At 42.7% G+C, this 20,137-nt stretch overlaps 1 protein-coding gene across 3 annotated transcripts in view; it reads left to right on the top strand.

Moving 5' to 3' along the window:
* msraa (methionine sulfoxide reductase Aa) overlaps nucleotides 1-20,137 on the top strand; it is a 505,366-nt gene that overhangs the window by 127,422 nt on the left and 357,807 nt on the right. The window lies entirely within an intron of this gene.

Raw genomic sequence — 20,137 nt, 5'->3', positions numbered from 1 at the left:
GCATAACATCCATGAGCAATTTTGAAAATTCCAAGCTTTTCCTTTGCCTGGAAGATGTTGTGTTGGCATACTAATGCACTTTCTTGAAACAGGCTTCTTGGGTTATTTTCTAGTCTTGCTATGTTTGCTGGAGGAAATGGATCATGTTATATGAGAAACAGAAATCTGGTTTGACAGAAAGTTTACCAAACAGTTAGTGTCAATGCACCCAGTCTTGTACAAATACTTAATCTTAAATAAGGCTTGGAGTGTTACTGTGACAATGAACCATTCACAAAAACATTATTTCCTGATTTACTTAGGCAAAATAGATGAATTATATTGTCATCAATTTTATGTAATTGATAATGATACCAAATATACCTTCTTTTTAGAGAAAAGAAGCTCTATTTGGGCCGAAAGAAATGGAAAGATGGAAAGACCATTTGAAGTACAAATTGCAATGGCAAGCAAATATAATTCTTCATATTTTGTGTAGTTTCAGTACAAGCATAACTGTAATACTGGTTATAATAATTGAACCAAAACGAGATCAGACAAAAGTGAGGCAGCCTCTTGACCAATGGTACTGATGTTGCAACATATACCAGGTGGAAGAAGGAAACCTTTGGGAGGAACAGAAGGCAAGAGAGACCCGAATGTATTAGCCTGAGATGAGCGTTAGGGCCAATCATCTATCACTGTCAGATGGGAGAGGCAGCAGAGCGTTCCTGCTCATCTGCTCTCTGGCTGCCTGATTGAAGTGCAGGCAGTCTGCAGTCACAAAATGTACATACATTTAGGGTGAAAGGAGAAAGGAAAAAGATATCACAGATTGCAATTTGTTTAGAGCTCCACTCTAGACACCTTCACAAGTAATTTCAGTTGCTGCTGTGTCGCTTGGAAAACAGGAAACATGAATCCTTTTTAGGGCTGTGACTCTTCACACCTTTACTGGATGTGGATTTGTTTGCATGTTGTCGAGCAATATCATAAAACTGCACTATGAGTATTCTGCTTACTACCGATCAAATTATTCCTGCATCTGAACTGGCAATTGCAGCGGGTTCCTGTGCGAGATTCACCTCCTTTCTTCCTACCCTAGACCTAATATCCTTGCAAGTAGAGGTGCAATGCATTCGCTATGTCTGTAAACTATTAGTCTGCATGCTATGAAACTGTTGATTGGGGGAGGAAGAAAGCTTTGAGGTTTCAGATGCGGCTACTGCCAGCTGGTAGTTCATTTGGACTTTACTATAGAGATCCTCTGGAGTTGAAATTAATACTGTATGTTGTCTTGTCAGCTGTAGCATGCATGATGACCTTGCCAGTATGCCGAAACTATATTAAAGGCTGCGGGAGTCACTGCTTGAACTGCTGCTGTATGTAATATGAAACTGGCATACCTGACCTTATTTGGTTTTATATAATTTAGATCTAAAATTCATATGCAGCAGAATATTAGGTATTTAGGACTAATAACAAAACGTTAACCTGTTTGTAGGGTTTGCATGACTGCACAAACCAGCGGTTGTTCACAATGACCATTATGACAAACTGTGTAACAACAGCTCTGAACTGATTGAGTAGAAAAATAGGTTTAATAATTTTTCAAAAATTGAAATGTTTACAATGTTTGTCTATAGACTAGTGAAGCACTTAGAACATCTTACCCAAAATCTCACCTGATTTCTCAATGATCACTTGCTCTTTCTTGAGTGTGTGTGTGTATATATATATATAATATATATATATGAGAGAGATTTACAGTTTCCATTTTTAACCTGGAGTTTGAATTAGAATACGTTTAAGTCTGCAAGGAGGTTATGTTATCATCATGACATCATTCAAATTCCAGAAAATTGCATTAATCTGTGATGGTGCCATTGAAAGAGCCATCAAACATTGAAATTGGAATGAAACGCACTGAACATTAGAAGCAATAACATTTTGATTAATTGAGGAACCTAGGTAATGGTTTCTGATCTTTTAGCTAGAGGCTTACCAAATGGTCACAACAACAATGCCTATTCACATTGCATTTTAATACTGTGAAACACTCCAAGGCGTAGACCACTTTTGGAATATTGCGTGCAGTTCTGGTCTCCTTCCTATTGGAGGGATGTTGTGAAACATTAGATTACTTACAGTGTGGAAACAGGCCCTTCGGCCCAACAAGTCCACACCGACCCGCCGAAGCGCAACCCACCCATACCCCTAACCTAACACTACGGGTAATTTAGCATGGCCAATTCACCTGACCTGCACATCTTTGGACTGTGGGAGGAAACCGGAGCACCCGGAAGAAACCACGCAGACACGGGGAGAAAGTGCAAACTCCACACAGTCAGTCGCCTGAGGCGGGAATTGAACCCGGGTCTCTGGCGCTGTGAGGCAGCATGCTAACCACTGTGCCAAAAAGATTTACAAGTATGTTGCCAGGATGGATGATTTGAGCGATAGGGAGCGGTTGAATAGGCTGGGGCTGTTTTCCCTCGAGCGTTGGAGGATGATGGGTGACCTTACAGAGGTTTAAAAAATCATGAGGGGCATGGATACGATAAATAGACAAGGTCTTTTCCCTGGGATTGGGGAGTACAGGATTAGAGGGCATAGGTTTAGGGTGAGAGGGGAAAGATATAAAAGAGACCTAAGGGGCAACTTTTTCACACAGAAGTTGGTGCCTGTATGGAATGAGCTGCCAGAGGAAGTGACGGAGGCTGGTACAATTACAAAACAATTTAAAAGACATCTAGATGGGCCTATGATTAGGAACGATTTAGAGGGATATGGACTGAGTGTTGGCAAATGGGACTAGGTTAGGTTAGGATAGGATATCTGGTCAGCATGGACAAGTTAGACCGAAGAGTCTATTTGTCTTTGCGTCATTCTTGTTTGGTAAAGCACCTATGAGGTCATAGAGATGTACAGCTTGGAAACAATGTATTATTAAATTTGGTAAGCTAATCCTTGGTCAAAGAAGTAGGTTTTAGGAAGTGTCTTAAAGGGAGAAATTGAAACGCATAATCAAATGTTATAGGGAGTGATTTGAAGAGTTTGAGCCCTCCAACTGAGTACATAACCATGAAAAATGGGACTGTTGTAACTGGGAAAGCACAAGATGCAGAATCAGAGTAGCAGGGGTATCTTGGAATGTTGTTGGGCTGGAGGAAATTATAGAGCTAAAGAAGGCAAGGACCATCAAAGGCTATGAAAACAATAATCTTAATAACAGATGATATTTGATTGGAGTGAGAGCAGTTCTATCAGCACTGTGCTAATATGAAAATGGAAATTACTGTGAGTTTTGTACAACCTCAAGTTTATGAAGTATAGATTGAGGGTGACCAGCCAGTGTGTTGAACAACTTGAGTTCAGAGCTAACACATACATGGGTGATGGTTTCAATAGATGACTTGAGGTGGGATGAGGGGGTGAGGTGGTGGGTAGTGTGGTAGGGTCATTGAATGAGTAATCCAGACATCTTGGCTAATGCTGTGGGACACCAATCAAATTACACCACAGCAACTAGTGGAATTTAAACTTTATTAATAAATCTGTGATTATAAAGCATCCAATGGTGATCCTGAAAAATGTCGATTTGCAGTAAAACCACAGCTGCCTTAACAATGTTCTTTAAAGAAGGAAATCTGCCACACTTGTCTGGTCAACATGTAACTCTAGGCTCTCACCAATGCAACTGACTTAAATTCTCTCTGAGATGATCTGGAAAGTTAGTCAGTTTTGTCAAACTTCTACAAAGTCTAAAGTGAATGAAATCAGTTGGAGCACCTGGCGTTGACATGGCACCAGAAAGGACAATGACACAATACTACAACTTAAGTTGGGAGATCTGCGAGTGAAGCAACAGCCTGTCATAGTAATACTCTCAGAATCGTATCTTACAGATAGTGCCCTGGACACCACCATCACCATCCCTGGATATGTCCTGCTCCACTGGCAAGACATTCCCAGCTGAAGTGATAACACGGTTGGAAACAGTTAGGAGAGAGTTGTCTTGGAAGTCCACAGCATGAAGTCTCATGGAATCAAGCCAAACGTTGCAAAGGACCCCTTCTGCTGATTACCACCTTCAGCACCTGTTGATTGATGAATCAATAATTCTGCATGTTAAACAGGACTTGTAAGAAGCATTGAGGATGGCTAGGTTGAGAATGCATTCTTGGCATCAGCGAGTTTTGAGAAGATTTGTAGCTCAGGTTGAGGTTTTGGATGTAGGTTTGCTCACTGAGTTGGAAGGTTCATTTCCAGACGTTTTGTTACCCTACTAGGTAACATCTTCAGTGGGCCTCAGGCGAAGCCATGCTGAAAATTCCTGCTTTCTATTTATATGTTTGGGTTTCTTTGGGTTGGTGATGTCATTTCCTATGATGATGCTATTTCCTGTGGCAAAGTCACTTCCTGTTCCTTTTCTCAGGGGGTGGTAGATGGAGCTCTATCTCGATGTGTTTGTTGATGGAGTTCCAGTTGGAATGTCATCCTTCTAGGAATTCCCTATGACACCCATTGATTCCAGTTTTGCGAGGGCTCCATCATGCCACACTTGGTCATTTACAAAATACCATGCAAGGACTGTAACGAACACTACATTGGACAAACAGGCAGAAAACTAGCCACCAGGATATATGAACACCAACTAGCCACAAAAACACATGACCCTCTCTCACTAGTATCCTCACATATGGATGAGGAAGGACATCACTTCGACTGGGACAACACATCCATTCTAGGACAAGCCAAACAAAGACACACATGAGAATTCCTAGAAGCATGGCATTCTACCGGAACTCTATCGACAAACACGAAACGTCTGGAAATGAACCTTCCAGCTCAGCGAGCAAACATACATCCAAATTCTTGGCATCACTAGCTAGTCTGTTTCAGTACAGCTAATGTATTTCAGTACAGCTATAATACTGACATCTACCACACGATGTGGAAATTTTGTGTCCTTTCCACAAAAAGTAGGACAAAATCATCTCAACTAGTTACTGCTCCTTCGTCTATTGTTGGTTATCAGTAAAGTGATGGAAGATATCAGCAGTATAATCAAGTGGCATTTGCTTAACAATAACACAGACAAAAAAGTTGAACTCCAAGCGGTGACGTGAGAGTGTCTGCCCATGACATCAGGGCATCATTTGATCAAATGTGGCATTAAGGAGCTGTAGCAGAAATTGAGTCAATGAGAATGGAGGGAGCCCTGGTTTGAGTCAGATCTAACACAGAGGAAGATAACTGGGTTTAGTTGGTCAAATATCTCAGTACAACATGTCTCAGCAGGTGTTCTTCAGGGTAGTGGCCCAAATATCTTCAGCTGCTTCGTCATTGCCTTTTTTTCCATCAGAAGATCAGAAATGGATACGTTTGCACCATTTGTGACTCTCAAAATAAGGAAGCAGCTCATGTCCGTGTGCATCAAGACTTGGATAACGTCTGGTTTTCAGCTGATCAGTGGCAAGTAATGCACAGTACTCTGTGCCAGGCAATGATAATCTCCAATGTGAAAAAAATCCAACTGTCTCTCTTTGCCATTCAGTGACACTACTATTGCTGAAACCCCCAATATCAACATCTTCTGCAGTTATCATTGGCTAGGAATTTAAATGGATCATCCATTTAAATACTGTGGTTACAAAAACCACGGGAAGGCGATGATCTTGTGGTACTGTTACTAGATTATTAATCCAGAGACTCAGATAGTGTTCTAGGCACCCTGGTTCAGAACCCTTCACAGCAGATGAATCCAATTTTTAAAATCTGGAATTAAGAATCTATTGATGACCATGAAACCATTGTCGATTGTAGGAAAAAATCATCTGATTCACTAATGTCCATCAGGGAGGGAAATCTGCCATCCTCACCTGGTCTGGCTACATGTGACCCACAGCATTATAATTGACTCTCAATTGCCCTCTGAAATGGCCTAGGAAGCCATTCAGTTGTACCAATTACTACAAAGTCTCAAAGAAATGAAAATGGATGGATTGCCATTCATAGACCCACACCAGAAAAGACAATGGCAGAGAAGACAATGTCATCCTGTAGAGTCCTCCTCACTAACATTTGGGCCAAAATTGGAAGAGCTGCCTCGCAGACACATCAAGCAGCAGCCTGACATAATCATACTCTGAGTCAAACCTTACAGATCATGTCGCAGACACCGCCATCACCATCCCTGGATGAAACACTTATGCCCAAAAAGTTGATTCTCCTCCTCCTTGGATGCTGCCTGACCTGCTGTGCTTTTCCAGGCACTTTTTGACTCTGATCTCCAGCATCTGCAGTCCATGCTTTTTCCCACCATCCCTGGATATGGCCTGTCTCACTGGCAGTCCAGACCCAACCGAGGTGGTGGCACAGTTGGATACAGTGGAGAGGGAGTTGCTCTGGGAGTCCTCAACATTGACTTTGGATCCCAAGACTTGTGGCTTTAGGTTAAACATGGGCTTAAATCCTGCTGATTACCACGTAAGGTTCTTCCTCAGCCGATGAATCAGTACTCCTCCATGTTGAACAACACTTGGAGGAATCACTGAGGATGGAAGGGGGACAAATTACTGAGGGGGGGTTATTTTAATGTCCACCACCAAGAGTGCCTTGGCAGCAGTTCTACTGATTGAGCTGGATTAGTGGTGCTGGAAGAGCACAGCAGTTCAGGCAGCATCCGAGGAGCAGTAAAATCTACGTTTCTGGCAAAAGCCCTTCATCAGGAATAAAGGCAGAGAGCCTGAAGGGTGGAGAGATAAGCTAGAGGAGGGTGGGGGTGGGGAGAAAGTAGCATAGAGTACAATAGGTGAGTGGGGGAGGGGATGAAGGTGATAGGTCAGGGAGGAGGGTGGAGTGGATAGGTGGAAAAGAAGATAGGCAGGTAGGACAAGTCATGGGGACAGTGCTGAGCTGGAAGTTTGGAAGTAGGGTGAGGTGGGGTAGGGGAAATGAGGAAACTCTTGAAGTCCACATTGATGCCCTGGGGTTGAAGTGTTCCGAGGCAGAAGATGAGGTGTTCTTCCTCCAGTGAAACGTTGATTTTACTGCTCCTTGGATGCTGCCTGAACTGCTATGCTCTTCCAGCACCACTAATCCAGAATCTGGTTTCCAGCATCTGCAGTCAGGTCGTAAAAGATATAGTTGCTAGACTGGGTCTGCAGCAGGGGTAAGGGAACCAACAAGAGGGAAAAACATACTTGACCTCAGTCTTACCAATCTGGCAGCTGCATTGGTAAGACTCTTCCCCCCGCTTCACATTGAGAATAACTTCCGTTTTGGTGTGTGGCACTATCACCATGCTAAACTTCAAACTGATCTGGCAGTTCTAGGCTGGGCATCCATGAGGTGCTGTGGACTGTCAACAGAAGCAGAAATGTAGTCCATCACAATCTGCAACCTTGTGGCCTGGCATATTCCCCCATTGAGTCATTACCATGAAGCCAGGCGACGAACTCTAGTTCAGTGGAGAGCGCAGGAGGGCGTGCCAGGAGCAGCACCAGGTATCTGAAGATTAGATATCAACCTTGTGAAGCCACCAAACAGCACGACTTGCAATCCAACGAGCTTAAGCAGCAAGTAATAGACAGAGCTAAGCAATCCTACAACCAACGGATCACATCTAAACTGTACAGTCCTGCCACATCCATTCGTGAATGGTAGTGAATAATTAAACAACTTATGGGAGGAGGAGGCTCCACAAAACCCCTATCTTCAATGATAGAAGAGCCTTGCACATCAGTGCAAAAGATAAGGCTGAATCTTTCAGCCAGATGTGCTGATTGGATGGTTAGGTGAATTGGCCATGCTAAATTGCCCATAATTTTCAGGGATATGTAGGTTAGGTGCATTAGTCAGGGGTAAATATAAGAGTAATGGGGAATGGGTTTGAGTGGGGATACTCTTTGGAGGGTCATTGTGGATCTGTTCGGCCAAAGGTCTTGTTTCCACACTGTCGGGATTCTATGATGATTCTATGATCCATCTCAGCCTCCTCAATTAGTCCTCAGCATTACAGATGACAGTCTTCAGCCAATTTGATTCACTCCATGAGATATCAAAAAAAGATTGAAAGCACTGGGTTCTGCAAAGGCTACAGACCCTGACAACATTCTGCAATAGTACTGAAAACTTGTGCTGCAGAAATTGCTGCTTCTCTAGCCGAGCTGTTCCAGTACAATTACAATTCCGGCATCCACCTGATAATGTGGAAAATTGCCCAAGTATGCCATGTACATAAAAAGCAGAACAAATTCAACCCAGCTAATTACTGCCCAATTAACCTACTATCCATCAACCATAAAGTGATGGAAGGTGTCATCAACAGTGCTATCAATAGACAGTAGGTGCAGGAGTAGGCCATTCTGCCCTTCGAGCCAGCTCCACCATTCATTACGATCATGGCTGATCATTCTCAATCAGTAACCTGTTCCTGCCTTATCCCCATAACCCTTGATTCCACTATCCTTAAGAGTTCTATCCAACTCTTTTTCTTGGAAGTACCCAGAGACTTGGCCTCCACAGGGCAGAGCATTCCACATACCTACCACACTCTGGGTGAAGAAGTTTCTCCTCAACTCTGTTCTATGTGGCCTACCTCTTATTTTTAAACTGGTTCAGGACTCACCTATCAGCAGAAACATGCTTCCTGTCTTCAGAGCGTCCAATCCTTTAATAATCTTATATGTCTCAATCAGATCCCCTCTCATCCTTCTGAACGCAAGCGCATACAAGCCCAGTCGCTCCAATCTTTCAGCGCAAGATAGTCCCGCCATTCTGGGGATTGACCTCATGAACCTACGCTGCACTCCTTCAATAGCCAGAATGTCTTTCCTCCAATTTGGAGACCAAAACTGCGCACAATATTCCAGATGCGGTCTCACCAGGGCCCTGTACAGCTGCAGAAGGACCTCTTTGCTTCTGTACTTAATTCCTCTTGTTATGAAGGCCAGCATGATATTAGCTTTCTTCACTGCCTGTACCTACATGCTTGCTTTCATTGACTGATGTACAACAATACCTAGATCTCGTTGTACTGCCCCATTCCCTAACTTGACTCCATTTAGGTAATAATCTGCCTTTCTGTTCTTGCCACCAAAGTGGATAACCACACATTTATCCACATTAAACTGCATCTGCCATGCATCCATCCACTCACCAGCCTGTCCGGGTCACCCTGTATTCTCCTACCATCTTCCTCACATTTCACCCTGCCACCCAGCTTTTTGTCATCAGCAAATTTGCTAATCTTACTTTTAATACCTTCATCTATATCATTAATGTCCGTTGTAAAAAGCTGCGGTCTCAGCACTGGTCCTTGCGGAAAGCTTTGACAAAGGGTCAGTTGGACTCGAAGCGTCAGCTCTTTTCTCTCCTTACAGATGCTGCCAGACCTGCTGAGATTTTCCAGCATTTTCTGTTTTGGTATCACTACTCTTTGTTTCCTGTCAGCCAATCAATTTTCAAGCCATGTCAGTATTTTGCCCCTAATACCATGTGCCCTAATTTTACTCACTAAACTCCTATGTGGGACTTTATCAAAGGCTTTCTGAAAGTCCAGGTATACTACATCCACTGGATCTCCCTTGTCCATCTTCAAAGTTACTCCTCAAAAGATTCCAGAAGATTAGTCAAGCATGATTTCCCCTTCATAAATCCATGCTGACTCTGTCTCTGTTACTGCTATCCAGATGTGTCATAATTTCGTCCTTTATAATTGACTCCAGCATCTTTCCCACCATTGAGGTCAGACTAACTAGTCTATAATTCTCTGTTTTTTCTCTCCCTCCTTTATTAAAAAGTGGGACAACATTAGCCACCCTCCAATCCGCAGGAACTGATCCTGAATCTATAGAACACTGGAAAATGATCACCAATACATCCACGATTTCTAGAGCCATCTCCTTCAGTACCCTTTAGTAGACCATCAGGTCCTGGGGACTTATCAGCCTTCAGACTTAACAGTCTCTCCAACACCATTTCCTGCCTAATATAAATTCTCTTCAGTTCAGATCCTTCAGCCACTATTACATCTGGGAGATTGCTCGTGTCTTCCCCAGTGAAGACAGATCTGAAGTTCCAACTCAACTCTTCTGCCATTTCTTTGTTCCCCGTAATAAATTCACCCATTTCTGTCTTTAAGGGCCCAATTTTAGTCTTAACCATTTTTTTTTCTTTTCACATACCTAAAAAAGCCTTTACTATCCTCCTTTATATTTTTGGCCAGTTTACCTTCGTACCTTATTTTTTCTTTGCGTATTTCCTTTTTAGTTATTCTCTGTTGTTCTTTAAAAGCTTCCCAGTCCTCCGATTTCCCACTCATCTTTGCTATGATATACTTTTTCCCTTTTGTCTTTATATGGTCCTTAACTTCCCTCGTCAGTCACAGCCACCCCTGCCTCCTCTTAGGATCTTATCCTGCATCTTCTGCATTATACCCAGAAATACCTATCCGCAGATATTTATCTAGGCAGTAATGTTCCCATCCTGTAAATAAATACCCAAAAATACCTATTTGCAGCACCTGCTCAATAATGCCCAGTTTGGGTTCCATGAGGGCCACTCAGCTCCTGACCTCATTACACCCTTGGTTAAACATGGACAAAATAACTGAATTCCAGAGGTGAGGTGAGGTGAGAGTGACATCCCTTGACATCAAGACTACATTTGACCAAGTGTGGCATCATGGAGCCCTAGCAAAACTGGAATCAATGGGTGTCTCTCTGGTGTTTGGAGTTTTATACCTGATACATAGGAAGATGATCGTGCTTGTTGAAGGTCAGTCATCTCAGCTCCAGGACATCTCTGCAGGAGTTCCTCAGGTCCTAGGCCCAGCTATTTCCAGCTACGTCATTAGTGACCTTCCCTCCATCAAAAGGTCAGAAATAGTGCAAGCAGCAGCAAACATCCCGATGTTCAGCATCATTTGCAACTCCTCAGATACTGAAGCTGTCTGTCGCCAAATGCAACAAGATCTGGATAATATCCAGGTTTGGGCTGACAAATTACAAGTAACATGTGCATCACACAAATGCTAGGCTATAACCATCACCAACAAGGGTTAATCTAATCACTGCCCCTTGACATTCAACGGTGTTACCATCACTGAATCCCTTACTGTCAACATCCTGGAAGTTATCATTGATCAGAAACTCAACTGGACTCTCCACATAAGTGCAGTGGCTACAACAGTGGTCAGAGGTTGCAATAGTGCGATGAGTCACTCACCTCTTGACTCCCAAAAGTCTCTCTACTATCTACCAGCACAAGTCAGGAGTGTGATGGAATACATGCCACCTGCCTGGCTTAGTGCAGCCCCAAGAAAGCTCAGGAAGCTCAACACCATCCAGCACAAAGCAGCCTGCTTGATTGGCACTACATCCACAAGCATCCATTCCCTCTACCACCGACATTCAGTAGCAGCAGTGTGTTCGATCTACAAGATGCACTGCAGAAATTCACCAAAGATCCTCAGACAGCATGTTTCAAACCCGTGACCATTTCTAGAATGACAAGGGCAGCAGATATATGGGAACACTGCCACCTTCAATTCCTCTTCAAGCCACTAACCATTCTCACCTGGAAATATATCGCCGTTCCTTCACTGTCGCTGGGTCAAAACATGGAATTCCCTCCCTAATGACATTGTGGGTCAACCCACAGCAGCAGTTCAAGAATGCAGCTCACTATCACGACTCAAGGGCAACTAGGGACAGGCAATAAATGCTGGCCAACTAGCGACACCCCACGTTCCACAAAACATCTAAAGAAAAACAGGAAGAGACTAGGAATTCTACTGCAAAAAGCGTCACTCCTGGTTCACCTCCCACAAGCCACATTGTACAATTTATACTTGGGAATCAGTATCACAGTGAGAAGATGCTGATGGAGTGGTGATGTCATTGGATTAGAAGGTGAGGCCAATGTTTTGGCATATGGGTTCAAATCCCACCACAACAAGTGGTGGAATTTAGGAGTAATTAATAAATCTGGAAAATAAAATTCATTAATTGTAAGGTTATCATCATAGGTATTATTATCTATTTTCTCTATGGTTCACTAATATCTTTTAGATAAGGAAACCTGGCATCTTTACTCTTTGACTTGCATGTGATTCCAGACCCAGGCTTATTCAAGATTTAACTTTTAACAGATATCTGAAATGACCTAGCATGCCATTCAGAACAAGATAAATTAAGGATAGGCAACAAGTGTTGACCTTCTCAGTGTCATTTGCATCCCATTAGTGGGGAAAAAAAAGCAAGTCAGGACTGTGATGAAATGTTGTTCACTTTCCTTGATGAATGTGGCTTTGACATCGTTCAAGAAGCTTGATAACTTCCAGAACAAAGCAGCCTGCTTTTTTGACATCCAGTCTGCCATTTTCTACATACATTTCTTCTCCCCTTCGATATATATATAGTGGCAGCAGTATGTCCCATTTACAAGATGCACTGCACAAACTTGCTAAAGCATTTCAGACAGCACTTTGCAAATTTGTGATCTTTCCCAATTTGAAGGACAACAACAGCAGATACATGTGAATGTCAGCATCTGTCGGTCTGCTCCAAGCTTTCCAACGTCCTGACTTGGGAAAGTATTGTGGTCTCTTCACTATTGCTGGGTCAAAATCGTGGAACTCCCAGACAGCCTTTGGCTGCACCATGCACCACATCGTGTAGCAGCTGTCCCAACCCAGTGGACTGCAGGTGTTGAAGAAGGCAGATCACTACCACCTCTTCAAGAGAAATTTGCAGTGGGCAGTAAATATTTATCTAGGCAGTAATATTCCCATCCCGTAAATAAATTCAAAGCAAATAATTCTGAATAATGTTACAGAGGTGGAAATTGGCCTTCTTTGTGATTTGTATGAATACGGGGTCAGAAGCTTATCTTGGGGTCAAATGTGACAACAAGCTGCAAATAGATGAACTTCATCTTACTGCTGCTAGCAACATAGATGGAGTCAGTAACTAGGGATCAGTCTTTGGAGTTGGGATTGAAAATAATGACCTTTAGGCGAAGGGTCAATACAATTCAAGTACTAAATCCCTTATAAAGATATAAATTTATATTTGTAGCTTTACATAAAGACAGCTGATCCCTTTTACAACCACTTGAACTGACAAATAAACTAAATTTACAGGCTGCCACTGTGTCAAAAACGGCATTTGGAACAGTCAAACATTATTAATTGTACATGATATCTGTTCAGATCATGTTAATAAACAGCCTGTGAAATTGTAAGCACTTTCTTAAAATCTTGGTTACAATGGGCTATTTTCCTTTCAAACTTCAAGCAGCATTTTTTTTGTGCAACTGAGCCAGATTAGATTTCAGGAAATAAACCAGTGATAGTACTTGCTTTTGGTGAAACTCACTGCTTGTGAAAAACAGGAGTTGAATATTTAAGTACTAGAGATGCAGCATGGAGCCAGAAGAGATAGGTGAGGTCCTAAATAAATACTTTGTGTTGGTACTCATCAATGAAAAGGAAGTGGCATGGGTGGCTCAGTGGTTAGCACTGCTGCCTCACAATGCCAGGGACCCGGTTTCGATTCCAACCTCTGACGACTGTCTGTGTGGAGTTTGCACATTATCCCCATGTCTGCATGGGTTTATTCCACGTCCTCTGGTTTCCTCTTATCGTCCAAAGATGTGCACGTTAGATGAATTGGCTGCGCTAAATTGCCCACCATGTTCAGGGATTTGTGAGTTAAGTGTATTAGTCAGGGGTGAATATAGGGTAGGGGGAATGGGTCTGGGGTCTGGGTGGGTTACTCTTCGGTGGGCGGGGAATGCCAATGTGGACTTGTTGGGCTGAAGGGCCTGGTAACTGGTGGAGGATAGTTTCAGGGAAGGGATTATCTAATTTTTAAGTCAAGTTGTGATTAAAAAGGAATAGGTGTTGTATCTCTTTAAAAGTATTAAGGTAGATAAATCCCTGGGTCCTGATGGGATCTATCCCAGAATATTGAGGGAGGCAAGAGAACAAATTGCTGGAGCATTGACAAACATCTTTGTATCCTCTTTGTTGACTGGTGAGGTCAAAGAGGACTGGAGAATAACCAATGTTGTCCCATTGTTTACGAAGGGTAGCAGGGATAATCCAGGAAATTACATATCTGTCTGCCTCATGTTGATGGTAAGGAAATTATTGGTTAAGGTTCTCAGGGACAAGATCTTTGTGAATTTAGAAGCAAATGGACTTATCAGTGTTAGACAGCATGGTTTTGTGTGGAGGAGTTTGTGCTCACTAACTTGATTGAGTTTTTGAGGAGGTGATGAAGATAATTGATGAAGGAAAAGTGGTTGATGATGTCTATATGGAGATCAGTAAAGCCTTTGGCAAGGGCCCTCGTCGGAGACTGGCACAAAAAGTGAAGTCACATAGTATCAGGGATGAGCTGGCAAAATAGATACAGAACTGGCTTAATCATAGGAGACAGCAGGGAGCGGTGGAAGGATGCTTTTCAGAATGGAGGGCTATGACTAGTGGTGTGTCATAGGAAGCAGTACTGGAACCTCTGTTCATAGTCTATATATATGATTTGGAGGAAAATGTGGCTGGTCTAATTAGTAAGTTTGCGGACAATACAAAAGTTGTGGATAATGAGGATTGTCAGAGGATGCACCAGGATATAGATTAGTTGGAGGCATGAGTAGGAAAATGACAGATGGAATTTAATCCAGACAAAAGTGAAGTGATGCATTTTGGAAGGTGAAATATTGGTGGAAGTTATACAGTGAATGGCAGAACCCTTAGTAGTATTGATATACAGAAGCATCTGGGTGTGTAGGTCCACAGATCACTGAAAGTGGCAGCACAGGGAGATAAGGTTGTAAAAAAAAAGGCCAATGGCATGCTTGCCTTCATAGGAAGGGGCAATGAGTAAAGGATAAGCACATTATGCTGTAGCTTGATAGAAGTTATAGGTAAAAACATTGACTGCAGATGCTGGAAACCAGATTCTGGATTAGTGGTGCTGGAAAAGCACAGCAGTTCAGGCAACATCCAAGGAGCAGCTCCCCCTCTCACTCTGCCAAGAACATGGAGGTCCTGGGCCTCCTTCACTGCAGCTCCCTCACCACCCGACGCCTGGAGGAAGAACGCCTCCTCATCTGCCTCGGAACACTTCAACCCCAGGGCATCAATGTGGACTTCAACAGTTTCCTCATTTCCCCTTCCCCACCTCACCCCAGTTCCAAACTTCCAGCTCAGCACTGTCCCCATGACTTGTCCTACCTGCCTATTTTCTTTTCCACCTATCCACTCCACCCTCCTCTCTGACCTATTACCTTCATCCCCTCCCCCACTCACCTGTTGTACTCTGTGCTCCTTTCTCCCGACCCCCACCCTCCTCTCATTTATCTCTACACCCTTCAGGCACTCTGCCTGTATTCCTGATGAAGGGCTTTTGCCCGAAACTCCTCGGATGCTGCCTGAACTGCTGTGCTTTTCCAGCACCACTAATCCAGAACTTTAGTTATGCCATGCTTGAAATATTGCATGCAGTTCTGGACACGACACTGCCCAAAGGATGTGAATGTTTTGGAGAGGATACAGAAAAGGCTTAGCAGTATGTTGCCTGGTATGGAGATTTTACCTATGAAGAAAGGTTGGGTAGATTGGGTTTGTTTTCACTGGAACTCAGGAGATTGAGGGGTGACCTGATAGAAGTTTATAAAATTGTGAAAGGTTTGATAGAGTGGAAAGTATGATGCTTTTTCCCACGGTCAATTACTCAGGCCACAGGTTCAAGGTGTAGAGGGGGGGATGTTTAAAAGAGATGTGCAAGGCAAATCTTTCATACAAAGGGTGGTGAGTGCCTGGAATGTGCTGCCAGGAGGGGTGGTGGAAGCAGACATGATCACAGCATTCAAGAAGCATCTGGGTGAAATCATGAATAGAAAAGGAATGGAGAGATATATGGATCCTGTAAGTGAAGACAGGATTTTGTGTGGAAAGGGAAAACGTGTAGGTACAGGCTTAGAGGGCCAAAGGACCTGTTCCTGTGCTGTATTGTTGTTCAGAATCCAGCAAGGTGTAGTACCAGGAAAGGAAGGTAAGCCATCAGAACATGAGCAGCCTTTCAAGCAGTTAGGTAAAAACAATGACTGCAGATGCTGAAAACCAAATACTGGATTAGTGGTGCTGGAAGAGCACAGCAGTTCAGGCAGCATCCAATGAGCAGCGAAATCGACGTTTCGGGCAAAAGCCCTTCATCAGGAATAAAGGCAGTGAGCCTGAAGGGTGGAGAGATAAGCTAGAGGAAGGTGGGGGTGGGGCGAGAGTAGCATAGAGTACAATGGGTGAGTGGGGGAGGAGATGAAGGTGATAGGTCAAGGAGGAGAGGGTGGAGTGGATAGGTGGAAAAGAAGATAGGCAAGTCGGACAAGTCAAGGAGACAGTAACTGAGCTGGAAGTTTGAAACTAGGATGAGGTGGGGAAGGGGAAATGAGGAAGCTGTTGAAGTCCACATTGATGCCCTGGGGTTGAAGTGCTCTGAGGTGGAAGATGAGGCGTTCTTCCTCCAGGCGTCTGGTGGTGAGGGAGCGGCGGTGAAGGAGGCCCAGGACCTCCATGTCCTCGGCAGAGTGGGAGGGGGAGTTGAAATGTTGGGCCACGGGGCGGTGTGGTTGATTGGTGCGGGTGTCTCGGAGATGTACCCTAAAGCGGTCTGCTAGGAGGCGCCCAGTCTCCCCAATGTAGAGGAGCAGTTATACCTGTCTTTACGCAGTCAAGGCCTTCTTTTAATATCTTTGTATGTTTGTTTTCATTTTATTTGAAATAAACTCTTTGATGAAAGAAACTTGGTTGAGTTGTTTCTGATACTAAATTAGCGACAGTCTGAGACCTATATAATTGACCATTTCAACCTGGTTAAATTTGAGCTTTGTTCTGACCAGTGGAGGAGTAGGACTAGTAAGGAATCGGTGCACCCCTTCAACCTCGATTTATGACAGTTGGTTTGATGTTGTCTCAACAAAAGTGTGGAAGCTCAAATTTCGAATAGGAAGGGCATTAGAAATGTCAGATTTGATATATTATACACAGTTTTACATGTATGGAGTAGGTTGCAAACAAAACATAATTGGAAAAGTAGTTAGTCATACCTGATGATAGAAATGGAATTTTGAAGAATTTGATTTTGAAATATTGAGATTGGCCAGATCGTTCAGTGGTCTTTCCCAATCCTGTATAGTGTCCTTGATCCATCCACATGAAATTCCGTTTTGCTGCAGTGAAGATTTATACCTCAACTTCGTGAACAAAAGCACGTTTGCCACTGCCCTATTCATTTTCAGTCTGCAAAAGCTCTGCTGTATCCAGTTTGTTAATTGAAACTAGGATCAAAGACACACTTGATCAGGATAAGGACCATCCAAGAGATCAGCTAATGATTCTGTGAGATCATAATTGAATTGGACATTGAGATTATTGGCTGACTTCCTGATTAAACTACCTTGTGCATATTCCTCAGACTCCTAGGACTCCAACATTTCATAGATAAGAGCAAGATGACTGGAATTCTGAACCAGATTACATGTATGCTTGTTCACTATAGTGCTACAAATAAAATTAGTCAAATCCTTTTAGAAAGCAGTCAACCAAAGTCCATTTAAATTGTTACACTGCTCTGTGTAACTTCAAATTAAAAGCAAAAACACATCACACTACATAGAATTCCTTATAACTTAGAAAAGGATGAGTCCTATTCTTTTCTGGAATATTGTGAGGTGTTATGTACTTGACTATATGCAGTACAAAACACACTTTGCCTTAACTTTATTTTCAGAAGAACACAGTTTATTGTGTCTATGTTCTCCCTTGCCAATCTTTTGGCATCTCTGGTTGCCACTTCGTGCTAGGCTTTTGGCAGCTTTGTGCTGTAGTTTCATGACCGCTGAGAACTGGAGGAGCTTGTATGAATATATTTGCAAACTAGTTTCAGGGTAGCTCTTTATTTACTATGCCAGCAGAACTCCAATTGCATTGCATGTAGTGAGTGATTTTGGATGTTTTATAGAGGTAAAAACAATGACTGCAGATGCTGGAAACCAGATTCTGGACTAGTGGTGCTGGAAGAGCACAGCAGTTCAGGCAGCATCCAAGGAGCTTCGAAATCGACGTTTCGGGCAAAAGCCCTTCATCAGGAAGCCCTTGGATGTTTTATAACCAAATTGTGATTAGAAGTGGGGTGGCACAGTGACTCAATGGTTAGCACTGCTGCCTCACAGCACCAGGGTCCCAGGTTTGATTCCAGCCTCAGAGTTTGCACATTCTCCCCGTGGCTGTGTGGGTTTCCTCCGGGTGCTCCGATTTCCTCCCACTGTGCATGTGCATGTCAAGTGAATTGGCCATGCTAAATTACCCATAGGTTCGGTGTGTTAGTCAGAGGGAAATGGGTCTAGCTGGGTTACTCTTCGGAGGGTCGGTATGGACTTGTTGGGCCGAAGGGCCTGTTTCCACACTGTAGGGAACCTTACCTTAACTTCAAAATGTTTTGGGAACAGGATTGAAATTTTTTGATGGGATCAAATTGGATGCATGAAAAATTGTGACAAGTATATAGAGGAGAAAATGGATAAGCCCATATTATAGATAAATGACAGACCTGAATTAATAAATTTTAGAAGTAAGAATGTGGAAAGGAAATGCAAATTTATTTGTGAAATTTTAAATGAAGTAGGAGGGTAGAATGACCTGATCTCGGGAGAAAAAAAATCATCGAAGTGTTCGCACAAATATGGATCCTAAAAGTAGTATTGAACATGTATATCTCTATTTTAGGTAAAGTCACCACAATTCCACACTCATTAGTGAGAGAGAAAGACAGAGATCACTCGTGGTAGTTTAATCTGAGGATCACCATGCCTCAGGCAAGGGCAAGGTTGAGAAGGTGGGACCTTCATGTTGGTTGCAGGTCAGTTAGCTCAGTAGGCTGGATGTTTGATTTGCAGTGGGCCTCACAGCATCAGGTACCTGAGTTTGATTCCAGCCTTGGGTGACTGACTGAGGAATTTGCATGTTCTCCCTGTGTGTAGATGGGTTTCTGCTGGGTGCTCCGGTTTCCCCTCTCAGTCCAAAGATATGCAAGTTAGGTGGATTGATCATGCTAAATTGGCCGGTAGTGTCGAGGGATGTACAGGTTAGGTGGGTTATCCATATTAAATGCGAGGATAGGGTGGGGTCTTCAGAGGTGCAGACTCGTTGGGTCAAATAGCCTCTCTCTGCACTGCATGGATTTTATGTTTCTGTGATATTATACATTGTTGCAGGCACAGTTACAGGAAAGATAATAACACAATGAAAAACATGGAAGGTAGATTCACTTAGATATTTATTAGCAGTGAAGAATTGCCTGCACAACTTATTTGACCAGAAGGAAGGTGGATATTACCTGATGAATTGAAAGGACTTCAAGATTTTGAAGTATTAGGATCAAGTAAAAACTGAGAGATTTGATTCCTATGGTCATCCAAACAGCAATGTCTTGGTGAAGCGAGTGTTGTAGGTGTTGCTGTTCCTATTAGGTGTTACATGTAGTACAAACAGAGGAGAAAAGAAAGTGTTTCCTCTCAATTGGTTCAATCTGGATTGAATGCAGGTCCCAGTCTGCAAATCCCACTGCATCTCAGTCCATTTATTGTTTAAAAAAAATTAACATATTAGCATTGTTTCATTATACAGATTAACTATTACACTTTGAACATAATAAATATTTTCAACAGATTTGAAACTGTGAATTATTGTTCCCTGACATTCTTTATGGTTATTACAAATTACAGCAGCTTTGGGGAGCAGTAAGAAACATTGGCTCCTATGGTGTGGTTGCATTACTTGACTAATTCATCTACATCACAAGTTCAGAAACATTTATTTTATCCCAAACCAATTGGTATAATAACTGGTACAATCACAATCTCATACTACCCTAAGGTTTGAATCTTTTCAGGTTTTTACTAATTATTTTTGACACTATTTTGTATAATGTGATACATTTAATCATGTCATGATTCTTTGTATTTAATCTCAAACCGTATTTCCTAAAATTCTGAAATGAGCATGATGGTAATAAAATATGTTTGATTATGTGCGACTGTCAGTGGAACTTGGTGTATTTGAGCTGCTGCTGTGCTGTCCCGA

This window comes from Chiloscyllium punctatum, chromosome 3, assembly GCF_047496795.1.
Source record: "Chiloscyllium punctatum isolate Juve2018m chromosome 3, sChiPun1.3, whole genome shotgun sequence".
NCBI lineage: Eukaryota > Metazoa > Chordata > Chondrichthyes > Orectolobiformes > Hemiscylliidae > Chiloscyllium > Chiloscyllium punctatum.
This window is presented reverse-complemented; position numbering and strand designations above follow the sequence as displayed.